Source organism: Phyllostomus hastatus, unplaced genomic scaffold, assembly GCF_019186645.2.
Source record: "Phyllostomus hastatus isolate PE091 unplaced genomic scaffold, TTU_PhHast_1.1 phas_contig_1, whole genome shotgun sequence".
Classification (NCBI taxonomy): Eukaryota; Metazoa; Chordata; class Mammalia; order Chiroptera; family Phyllostomidae; genus Phyllostomus; species Phyllostomus hastatus.
Window position 1 is genome coordinate 34,575,583 of NW_025333498.1, and position 10,966 is coordinate 34,586,548.

General features: G+C 33.0%; 1 pseudogene; it reads left to right on the top strand.

The window, feature by feature from the left end:
• The first annotated feature begins 346 nt into the window (after nucleotides 1-346).
• LOC123813404 lies at nucleotides 347-1,073 on the top strand (annotated as a pseudogene).
• The last annotated feature ends 9,893 nt before the right edge of the window (nucleotides 1,074-10,966 follow it).

The window sequence follows — 10,966 nt, forward strand, 5'->3', positions numbered from 1 at the left end:
CAAGTGAGATTGTGTAAATGTGAACAGGTTTTGTAAAGTGTGAAACACTCTCCGCAAATTTAAGATTTTAGTAGTATTTTATGTACAATACTGGAATGGGGGCTGGTTGTCTCAGTACTTAGTGTAACAACAGGTCTCCCTGTCACACTATTACCTTTCTTTACTATCTCATTTGTTTGGTGGAAAATAAAAAAGTGCAAGGAGATGGGAATGTAAAATTAAGATCCTGTGAAAGCCTTGACAGGAACATTTGGAGATAAGTGTATTGTGAAACAAACACTTCTTCTGCCTATAAAAATGCTTTCTTTCTTTTTCGTGGCACCTCAGAGGCAGGCACTACTTCAGGATGAAGCTGAACATCCCCTCCCTAGCCACTGGCTGTAGGAAACTCATTGAAGTGGACGATAAATGCAGATTTCTTACCTTCATGAGAAGCATATGGCCATGGAAGTGTCTGCTGATGCTGTGGGTGTAGAACAGAAGAATTATGGGGTTCAAATCAGTGGAGGGGAGGAGGACAGACAAGGTTTCCCCAGGAAGCAGGATGTCCTGACCCATGGCCGTGTCTGCCCGCTGCTGAGTAAAGGGCACTCCTGTTGTAGACCAAGGAGGACTACAGAGATAAAGTGCAAATCTGTTCGGGGTTGCATTGTGGATGCCAATCTGAGTGTTCTCAATTTGGTCACTGTTAAAAAAAGGGAAAAAAATATTCCTGGTCTCTCTGATACTACTGCGCATTGTCAGCCTGGGGCCCAAAAGAGCTAGAAGAATCTGCAAACTTTTCAATCTCTCTAAAGAAAATAATGTACAATATGCTGTGAGAAAGTCCTTAAACAAAGAAGGTAAGAAACCTAGAACCAAAGCACCCAAGACTCAGCATCTTGTTTCTCCATGTGTCCTGCAACACAAACGGCAGCTTATCGGTCTGAAGAAACAATGTACTAAGAATACACTAAACTTTTGTCCAAAAGAGAGAAGGAGGCCAAAGAGAAACACAAAGAACAGGAAGCCAAGAGACGTAAGCCACTGTTTCTGAGAGCTCTACTCCTAAGTCTGAGTCCAGTCAAAAATGAGATTTTCTAAGAGTAACAAATATATAAGAACAAACATAAAAAAAAAGCTTTCCCTGTTGGAGTAGTATCTGGAGACATTTCTTTTTGCAAAATATGCTTCCTTTAATCCACAGTCATTTCAATTTACAAAACCCATAAATCTTGATGAATGAAAATAACTTGGTATGTACATATGATGATAAATTTAACCCATCTATGAATAGTACATACTTGAATAGTTTTAAATTTTCTCTAAGCTAAAGAAGCATAATATTCTGTTTTAAAACTTTTTATCTCAGAATTTTTTCAGAACTGGAAAAAAGTTGCAATCCTATTAAAGAAACAACTTTTAAAGGACAATTAAAAATAAATATATAAATGTATACTGGTGGAGGGAACTTATCAACAATGCTCCAAAATATTATTCCTACAACACTATGAAATTAGACTATTGGAAAAGAAAAAATGTGATTGGTAAATGCATATTACATTTAAAAGGTCATTAAATTTTAATCTTTAAAATTAAGTATATAATTCAAATTTTGAGCAAAGCCACATCCAGCTTCCTGCCCAGCAGAGAGCATTTCACCATGAAGTACACATTTTTCTCCATATTCTTATAGAATATAATCTGAAATAACCTTTCTTTTAAGTCTTTACAGTTAGTTATTATACATGGTTTTAATAAGGGAAAATGTTTCTCAATAGTGAGGATCAGGGAATGTGTATTTGCAGTTTTCTCTTACATGTATTTTAAAAGGAGCAGCACCCTGACAAAATGTTTCAGTCGAATTGAAAGAGTAAAAACAGGAATGTAAGCACAGCAAAGGGATATGTAGGACATCATGTCTACAGAGTTTGCCCAACAGTTGCATTTCTTCATGAAGCTAAGTAGACAGAAAGAACAATATAAAAAGCCCATGAATCTTAATAGTAACAAATTGGTATTGTCATTGACTTGGTCCTAATCTGAAGGCAGAATTTGTATACACTTTGCTTGATCTGGAAAATACACTTATGGGCTACATTAGATTCTAATACAGAAGGTATTTATAGGAATAATAAGATTCAGTGTATGGCCAGCGAGTCAGGATATGGGCCCAGGTTTAGTGGTGGGAGGAGTGGATGTCAGAGAATGTTACACCTTATAGCTGGAGTGGAGGTCAGGACAAATAGTACATTACATATGGTGTCTCTAAATCTGGGTAGCAACAACCATATAAAAAATAAAATAAAATAAAATCTGGAGATCCTCCTACTGCACTGTACACAGCTCCAGTTTCCTACCCACTTATCTCAGTCTGAGAGATTACTGGACTGATTTTACATAGATAATTATCCAGCCCTTAAGCATCAGAGATAAGGAGGGAATTTTACTAAAATCAGATTCAATGTGAAAGGGCCAAAGAATGCATACTCATCATTCAAGAAGGAAAAAAGTTAAGGAATTCTGATTCAGAATGTTAATTTTCTGTACATTGTACATATTAAATAGGAAACTTTCAGCATTAAAAAATATTTGTATTAACTATGTATAAAAATAAAATCAATTTATATATTTTCTTATATTAGCATCTTACTAGAGTTGCCTATTGATTACAATAATTTATAGATGCTTTGATTTGCTATTTAAAGAACTATATCATCTTCAAATAATGACTGAATGACTGTCTCTCTTTTCTTTCTAGGTTTTTTTTTTAGATTTTATTTATTTATTTTTAGGGAAAGATGGAGCCACACTGGTCTGGGCTCCTTTCTAGTTCTTACAGTTTTTTTTTTTACTTTTCTTGTCTAACCACACTAGCTAAAATCTCCTGAAAAATGTTAAAGAGAAATAATGACAATATGTTTTCTTGTCTTCTTCCTGATGTTACAGAGAACATTAAAGAAAATGGTTAAAAATAATTGTTCTAGGTTTTTGTTAGGCATTTTTCACAAAAAAAATGTTTTATTGAATTTGCCAAATCTTTTATAATAAATGACTATTGAATTTTATATTTTATCAAGTTTTTTTTATGCATCTACTAAGATGATATGCTAATGTAATAAATCACATTAAATGATTTTATTATATCAAACCATAATTTTATTGTTAGGGTAAACCCAAATTGATTGTGATATATTTATCTTTTGATATACTCTGGACACAGTTTGCTAATATTTTTAAATTTTGCCTATATTGCTGAGTGAGATTAGACTAAAATTTTCACTCCATTTTTTTCTATCCATTGTTAGGTGACATTTGTAGGTTACAGTAATATTTGGAGTTTTTATGGAAGTTTGTATAAGATTGGAATTATTTGTTATTTGATAATTTGGTAGAATATAGTTCTGGTAGTTTCTTTGGGCTAAGGTTTTGAATATAAATTCAATTTATTTAATTTTCATATAATTATTTTTAAAGATTTTATTTATTTTATTTTTAGATAGAGGAGAGGAGAAAGAGAGGGAGAGAAACATCAACATGTGGTTGCCTTTCACAGACCCCCTACTGGGGACCTTGCCCATAACCCAGATAATCGAACCAGTGACCCTTTGGTTCACAGACCAGTGCTCAATCCACTGAGCCACACCAGCCAGGGATAATTTTCATAGAATTATTTAGACGTATTTTCATTTAGAGTGAATTTTGTTAAATTACATTTTTTTCAAAGTATTTTCAATTACTCTGTTTTAATATTTATTGCTATTTATCTTTTTTGGTTTTTGTTTTTAATTTCTAAAGTATGGTTTATATTCAATATTATTTTGTATTAATTTCAGGAGTATAGCATAGTCTCTAGATAATAACAAACTTTACAGTGTTCTCCCTGATATTTCTAGTACCCAACTCACACCATACATAGCTATTACAATATTATTTGTGAAATAAGTCAAAGAAAGACAACCACCATATGATTTCACTTATATGTGGAACCTAAGAAACAATGTAAACAAACAAAATACAGACTCACAGGTACAGGAAACAGACTGATGGTTGCCAGAGAGAAGGGTGGTTGGGGGACTGGGTGAAAAAGATGAAGAGATTCAGAAGTATAGGTTGTTACAAAATAATCATCGGGATGTAGAGTATAGCTATTTAGCTGTTTATAATATTCTTTTACTGAATTTTGTTGCTGCTATATTTGTAGTTATGGTCTCTTTAAGAATTCTAATGCATTGATTATTTTTGCCTTCTCCATCTTTTTCTTATCAGTGTTACTAGAGCTTTGTCTAGTTCTTTACAAGTCTTTACAGAAAAACAATATTTTTGTGGATCCACTCCATTATATTTTTATTAATTTTTTGTTAATTGCTGCTCTGAAATTTTGCATATCTTTACTTCTAATTCCTTTGCACTTATTCACATATTTCTAACCTTTTTTAATGTAAAATTTGATGTTTTGCAATTTAGGACTGCTTCACTCCACAACTTACAACAGGCAGTATTTCAGTAATTAACAGATTATAGTAATTTTTTAAACATTTCAATTATTAATTCTTTGTCTGTTAATTATTTAGATGTTTCTTAACAAATGTATAAATTTTTACCTGTGTTTTTCAAGTTCTAATATAAACACATTTGACTAAAGAACTGGTGTGATTATATCTACATTTGAAGTTTGTTGTAAATTACTTTATTGCCTAGTACATGGACAATTTTTGGAAGGTTTTTAGTTATATAATAAAATGGAATGTTTTAACTGTGGTGTCAATTAAGGTAAATTTATTATTGCATTGCTCAGTAATTGTTGAGTACCCTGTCGATCAATAATCAAATGCTCTGGAAATCTCCTCCTTGATGGAGGAAGAAGCCTTTTCTTCCCTGTAGTCTTATAAAACTCTGTTGTATATGTTTTTGAAGATGTTCTTATGGACACACAATTTAAAAACTGCTGTATCTTTCTGGAACACCAAACCTTTCACAATTTTGCAGTAAATGACTTTTGTTCTCATTAATTTTTTTCTGATTAAAATAGCAACTTCATGTTATTTGGATAGCATTTGCCTGCTCTCTCTATATTCTTATTCTTTTCTTTAAATCTTTCCATGTTCTTGTACATAAAATGCCTCTTGTAAACAACATATATAATTAGAATAAAATGTGTATTATAATTTACTGTGTACACACATACATACATAAAATTTAATAAGAAACTTAAAACATTAAAGATTTATCAAAAATTATTAAAAGGCAGCAAGCCCAGGAATAAAGAGCTAGAACAGTCAAAATACTGGAAAATAATAAGAATGAGTGAGAGCTTTAAAACATAGTATGATGATAATATAATTTAAATATCTTAATACTCCCACCAAAATAAACAATTTAATCAATTGAAAACAGACAATTAAAACAAAATTAAGTGTAAGAATTTGATATGTTATCGAAGTGAGATATTAAGTTCTTTGAAATATTATTAAATAAATACAATGTTTTTCAATATATATTTTATAACTAGAATATTATAGTTGGAGTATACTAACAGGAAAAACTGGTAAGTGAATTGGAAAAATACACCATTTGATTTGTACTTTTCTCATGCTATTCAGGAGTACCTTGGAAATATTTTGGATTTTGTTCTAGATCACTGCAATAAAGTAAAATTTTTGGTTTCCCAATGTGTGAAAAAGTTATGTTTACACTATACTGTAGTCTTTTAGCTGTGCAATAGCATTGCCTAAAAAACAATGTAGAACACTTAATTAAAAATACTTTATTGCTAAAAAAAATCATAACCATAATGTGAGGCTTCAGCAAATTATAGTCTTTTTGCTGGTGGACAGTTTTATGGTTAATCTGTAAAAAACAACAACCAAAAAACAATGCAATATCTGTGAAGTGCAAGATAACAAGGTACGCCTGTATGACTTCTATTCACCTAAAGAATATTGTGCTAAAAACAGTAATAACCATCATATCCAGCCTGGTTATTGCAGTAACTCCTCTGTGTCCCTGCTTTGTTTCCCCTTTCACCTCCCTACAGCCATTCTGAATGGGGCACCCGGAATTACTGTTTTACAACCAGGTCAGGTCATGTCACTCTGCTGAAATCCCTCCAAAAATTTCTCATCTCAGAGATTAAGCCAATGTCTACAGTGATCCACAAAGGCCCCAGATGATTTGCCCATCATGGCTTCTCTCACCTTGTCTCCTTCTACTCTGACTCAAATTCACTCCATTTCCAGCACCCCAAACATCTCTGAGCCTTTGCCTTTGCCCTCCTTCTTCCTAGAAGGACCTTGCCAAGGCATCTAAAGACTTGTTCATTCAGCTCCTTCAAGTAATCAGTGACACCTCTCTGGCTACCTACATAACACAGCACCTTCCCACTGTCCTGCGAACTCCTTGTTTCCTTTAGTGTGTTTTTGTTTCTTTCATCACACTCACCAACAATTGATTATTTATTTACATGTTTATTTTTTATATGTTTTCTCACTCCAGCCCTCATTAAAACTATAGCTCTGTGATGACAGGAATGCATGGCTCTGGCCTTTGTGCATGACATTTATAATCTATAAAAGTTTATTGAGTGCATGAATAAATGAATAAACTTAGTATGTGCTCAACATTATTGAATGATACAATCAGTCCTGTTTTCTCATAAGCTTCTATAACACACAAAGTCCGTATCATGTCAGTTAACGTCTAATTATGAAAAGCTATTTTCATCAATAGTTACTATTATGAATTCCTTATGTGTAAAGATCATATTTTACTTGTCTTTCTCTGACTTGCTTACCATATTTTGCCATGTATTATGCACACCCATGTTTTTGGCCCCTTTCAGGAAAAAAAATCTTTCATTTTAATTTTTTAATTCAATTTTTATTTATTTAAATTTACAAACTTGTTTTTTTGTATTATAAAGGAGTTTACCATTTATTTTTGAACATATTATGGCATAAGAAATTTTATGTAACAAATAATTACAAAGCATAAGAACACGTACAAGGTATTTCAAGGTACCTTGAAAGGTATTGCAAGGTACTACCCATCCATAATGGACATCCTTATTTTTCCTTCAAAAATTTGGACAACAAAGTATACATTATATATAGCAAAATATGGGGCATTTCACTCAGCATAAGACTCTCCAGATCCATCCATGCTGTTGCAAAATGTAAAATTTCCTTCTTTTTTACAGCTGAGTAGTAAGAAATTCTGTAAATGTACCAGTATTTTTTTAATCCTCTGATCTACTGATGGACATTTGGGCTGCTTCCAAATCTTGGCTATTGTTAAATAAAATTGTAATAAACATAGGTGTGCATATTTGAAACACTTTCAAATTAGTGTTTCGGGTTTCTTTGGATATATTCCTAGAAGTGGAATCACTGGATCATAAGGCAGCTCCATTTTAAATTTTTTGACGTAACCTCACAGTGCTTTCCTCTTTGGCTGCACCAGTCTGCATTCCCACCATGATTTCATTTATATGTGAAATCTAATGAACAAAATAAACTGACAAAGTGGAGACAGACTCATGGATACAGAGCCAGAGGGGAGGTGTTTGGGGGCTGGGTGAGAAGAGGGAAGAGATTAAGCAAATTAAAAAAACAGAGAAAGACTCAAACATAGACAACAGTATGGTGACTGCCAGAGGGAAATGGGCTGGGGGAGGTAGAAGAGGGGACTAGGGGAATATATGGTGAAGGAAGGAAACTTGACTGGAGGTGGTAAACACGCAATATGCAAAAGATGTATTATAAACTGTACCTGAAACCTGCATAACTTTGTTAGTCAATGTCACCCCAAAAAATTCAATTAAAAAAAAAGATTCTATTTTGTGAATGTAAAAAAATAAAATAAATAAAGGGGAAAATACAATAAGTTTTTTTAATTAAAAAAATTAAAATTGAACATTTTGCGACATATTTGTCAATAAATCATTTCTTTTGTTAATAGCCTTTGTTGATTTGCTTAGTGGAAGTTCTTACTGTTCTCATTAATTTGTATGTACATCTTGTATAGCAGATATGACTTCTTTTGCCTGCCATTCTTTTAATAAACATTACTTTCAATTTGTTATTAAAAATAAATTAATAAATTTTTCCTACATTCTCCACAATACTTTAATTACTGCTCAATTACTGGCAGGTGCTCATTCAAACTTGTGTATAGATTTAAATATTCATTAATAATATCCTCTAAATGTTCCAAGAAAATGCAACAAATTTGCTGTGATATACACTTTCCTCTCCTTCCTCTGCTTATTTTATACAAATTTAGCTCAGAATTAATCACATTAGGAAATATTGAATTCTCACTTCTACTGAGCTCTATCCTACCATTCAGAGAGGAGCTTACCAGTCATGACATGGGAAAGAAAAGTGAAATAAAATAAGAAAAAAGGCAGAGAAGGATGAGAGAGAATTGGAATTCCTGCTGCATGAGCATTTGGATTTACCCTGGGGTATTGTTGGTTAATTAAACATCATATGATAGATTGCAATCTCCTGAGCTTCCTTCCAGTTAGAACATTTGATTCAAATTGTATGAGGCAATGTACACTTCAAAGGGAATTAACAAAGAGATATCTTTATACATGTTTGCACATTTTAGAAATTCAGCAATTTAGTATATGACCAAAGAAATAATATTACAAGTTTGAAAAAACTACAAATAATGTTATAATATAATCAGGTAAAAAGTATCATAAGAGTTTATTCTTTTTATTTCAATGTAAGAGAAAGTTTTACTCCTTTTATTGCCTATCCTTCTTTTTCCATAATCCTCACGTGCAGATATGTTTATTGATTTAAGAGAGAGAGAGAAACATTGATTGGTTCCCTCCTGTGTGCACCCTGATGGGGACTAAACCTTCAACCTATGTGCCCTGATTGGAAATTGAACTCACAACCTTTTGGTGTGCAGGACAACCAACTGAGCCACCTGAGCAGGGCTGGTTGTCTGTTCTTGAGTTTCATGCACCCTTTGTCCATAAATGTTACCTTATATCTGATGCAGTAGTTTATTACCATAATTACCATCTCCTCGGCAGAGATACAGAATACCTACTCACATTTGTGAGGAACATTTTGTTTAAAGGCATATATAAAGGCCCCTTTAAATCTTCTCTTCTCTAAACAACTATCTGAACTACTCTATCTTTCCTTCACAGATTAATCTTTCTTACTGTAATAATTTCCTTAAGTCTTCATCATTTTTTCTTTCTTAAATATATAGAAATTTAAGAACCAATAACTGGACATATTATTTCAGAGGGTTTAAATGTTGCACAATGAGAAGCAGTAAGAGCTCTGGCCTAAGGAATGAAAGGCCTGGATTCTAGTGCTATTTCAATTGTTCATTACAGTTGCCATGGTCAAAGCACTTACCACCCAGATCTGTAATTTCTCCAAATTTTGAAACAATAGAAATGTCATATTTCATCTAATGGAGTCTTTGGGATAAGAAAAAGCTTCATGGCCTATAAAGCATTTTGTAACTCTATAGTGTAGCATTTCTTGCTAAGCATAGACTTAAAGGAAATTTTGCACAGAAAATCTACAGGAGAATTTCATACACATTAATAATTGGAGAATACCAAATTTCTGTTTTTAAGAGAGTTAATTTCTTTTTTTTCATCTTTTGTCTTTTTTTTAAAGAGTGGGAAAAGGATGGAGAGAAACATTAATGTGAGAGAGGAACACCAATCAGAGGCCTCTTGCATGTGCCCCGATGGAGGACTGAACCTGCACCCTGTGCATGTGCTCTGACTGGGAATCAAATGGGTGACCTTTCCCTTTTTGGGACAATGCCCACACAGTTGAGTCATACCAGTTAGGCAAGAGTTGAAAATTATTAAGTAAAATATGACTCTTTGAACCTACTTACTAAGACACATGTAATTTTATTTGGTTGAGGATTTGAGCATCTACTGTATTTTTCAGATCAGACTGTATGACACACTTTTTTCCCCAAAAATTTGGGAGCAAACTAAGGGTGTGTCTTATAGTCCGAATGCAGCTTTACATTAACATTGGTGAAATATTATGTTATTTACGTTATTAAATATTTTACCACAGTCTTGCTTCAAAATTTTTTCCCTATTTTCCTCCTCTAAAACCTAGGTGTGTCTTATGGTACGAAAAATACAGTATGTTCATCAGGGATATTGGCCTATAATTTTCTGTGTTTGGAGTATCTTCATCTGGTGTTGGAATTAGAACAATTCTAGCCTCATAAAATGAGCATGGGAGTCTTCCCTCCTCCTGAATTTTTGTAATAGTTTGAAAAGGGTAGGTGTCAGTTCTTTAAATATTTGGTAAAATTCACCAGTGAAGGCACCCAGTGCAAGACTTTCATTTGTTGAGAGTTTTTTTATTACTGCTTCAATTGCATTAGTTATAATTGGTTTATTCACATTTTATGATTCTTCCTAATTCAGTTTTAGATTTTTTTTCTAGAAATTTATCCATTCCATCCACATTGTCCTATTTGTAAGCATATACTTGTTTATAGTATTTTTGTAGAATCCTTTGTATTTCTTTGGTGTCAGTTGTTACTTCCCTTCTTTCATTTCTGATTATACTTATTTGGGTCCTCTCTCTTTTTTTTCTTGATGAGTCAGTCTAGTTAAAGGTTTATCCATCTTATTTATCTTTTCAAACAACAAGCTCTGTTTCGTTGATCTTTTGTACTTTTTTTCTTTTTCTTTTTTTTTTAATATTTTATTTATTTATTTTTTAGAGAGGGAAGGGAGGGAGATAGAGAGAGAGAGAGAGAAACATCAATGTGCAGTTGCTGGTGGTTATGGCCTGCAACCCAGGCATGTACCCTGGCTGGGAATCGAACCTGGGACACTTTGGTTCCCAGCCCGCACTCAATCCACTGAGCTACGCCAGCCGGGGCCTTTTTTTATTTTTCTAAAAAAAAATTTAGATTTTATTTATTTTTAGAGAAAGGGGAAGGGAAGGAGAAAGAGAGGGAG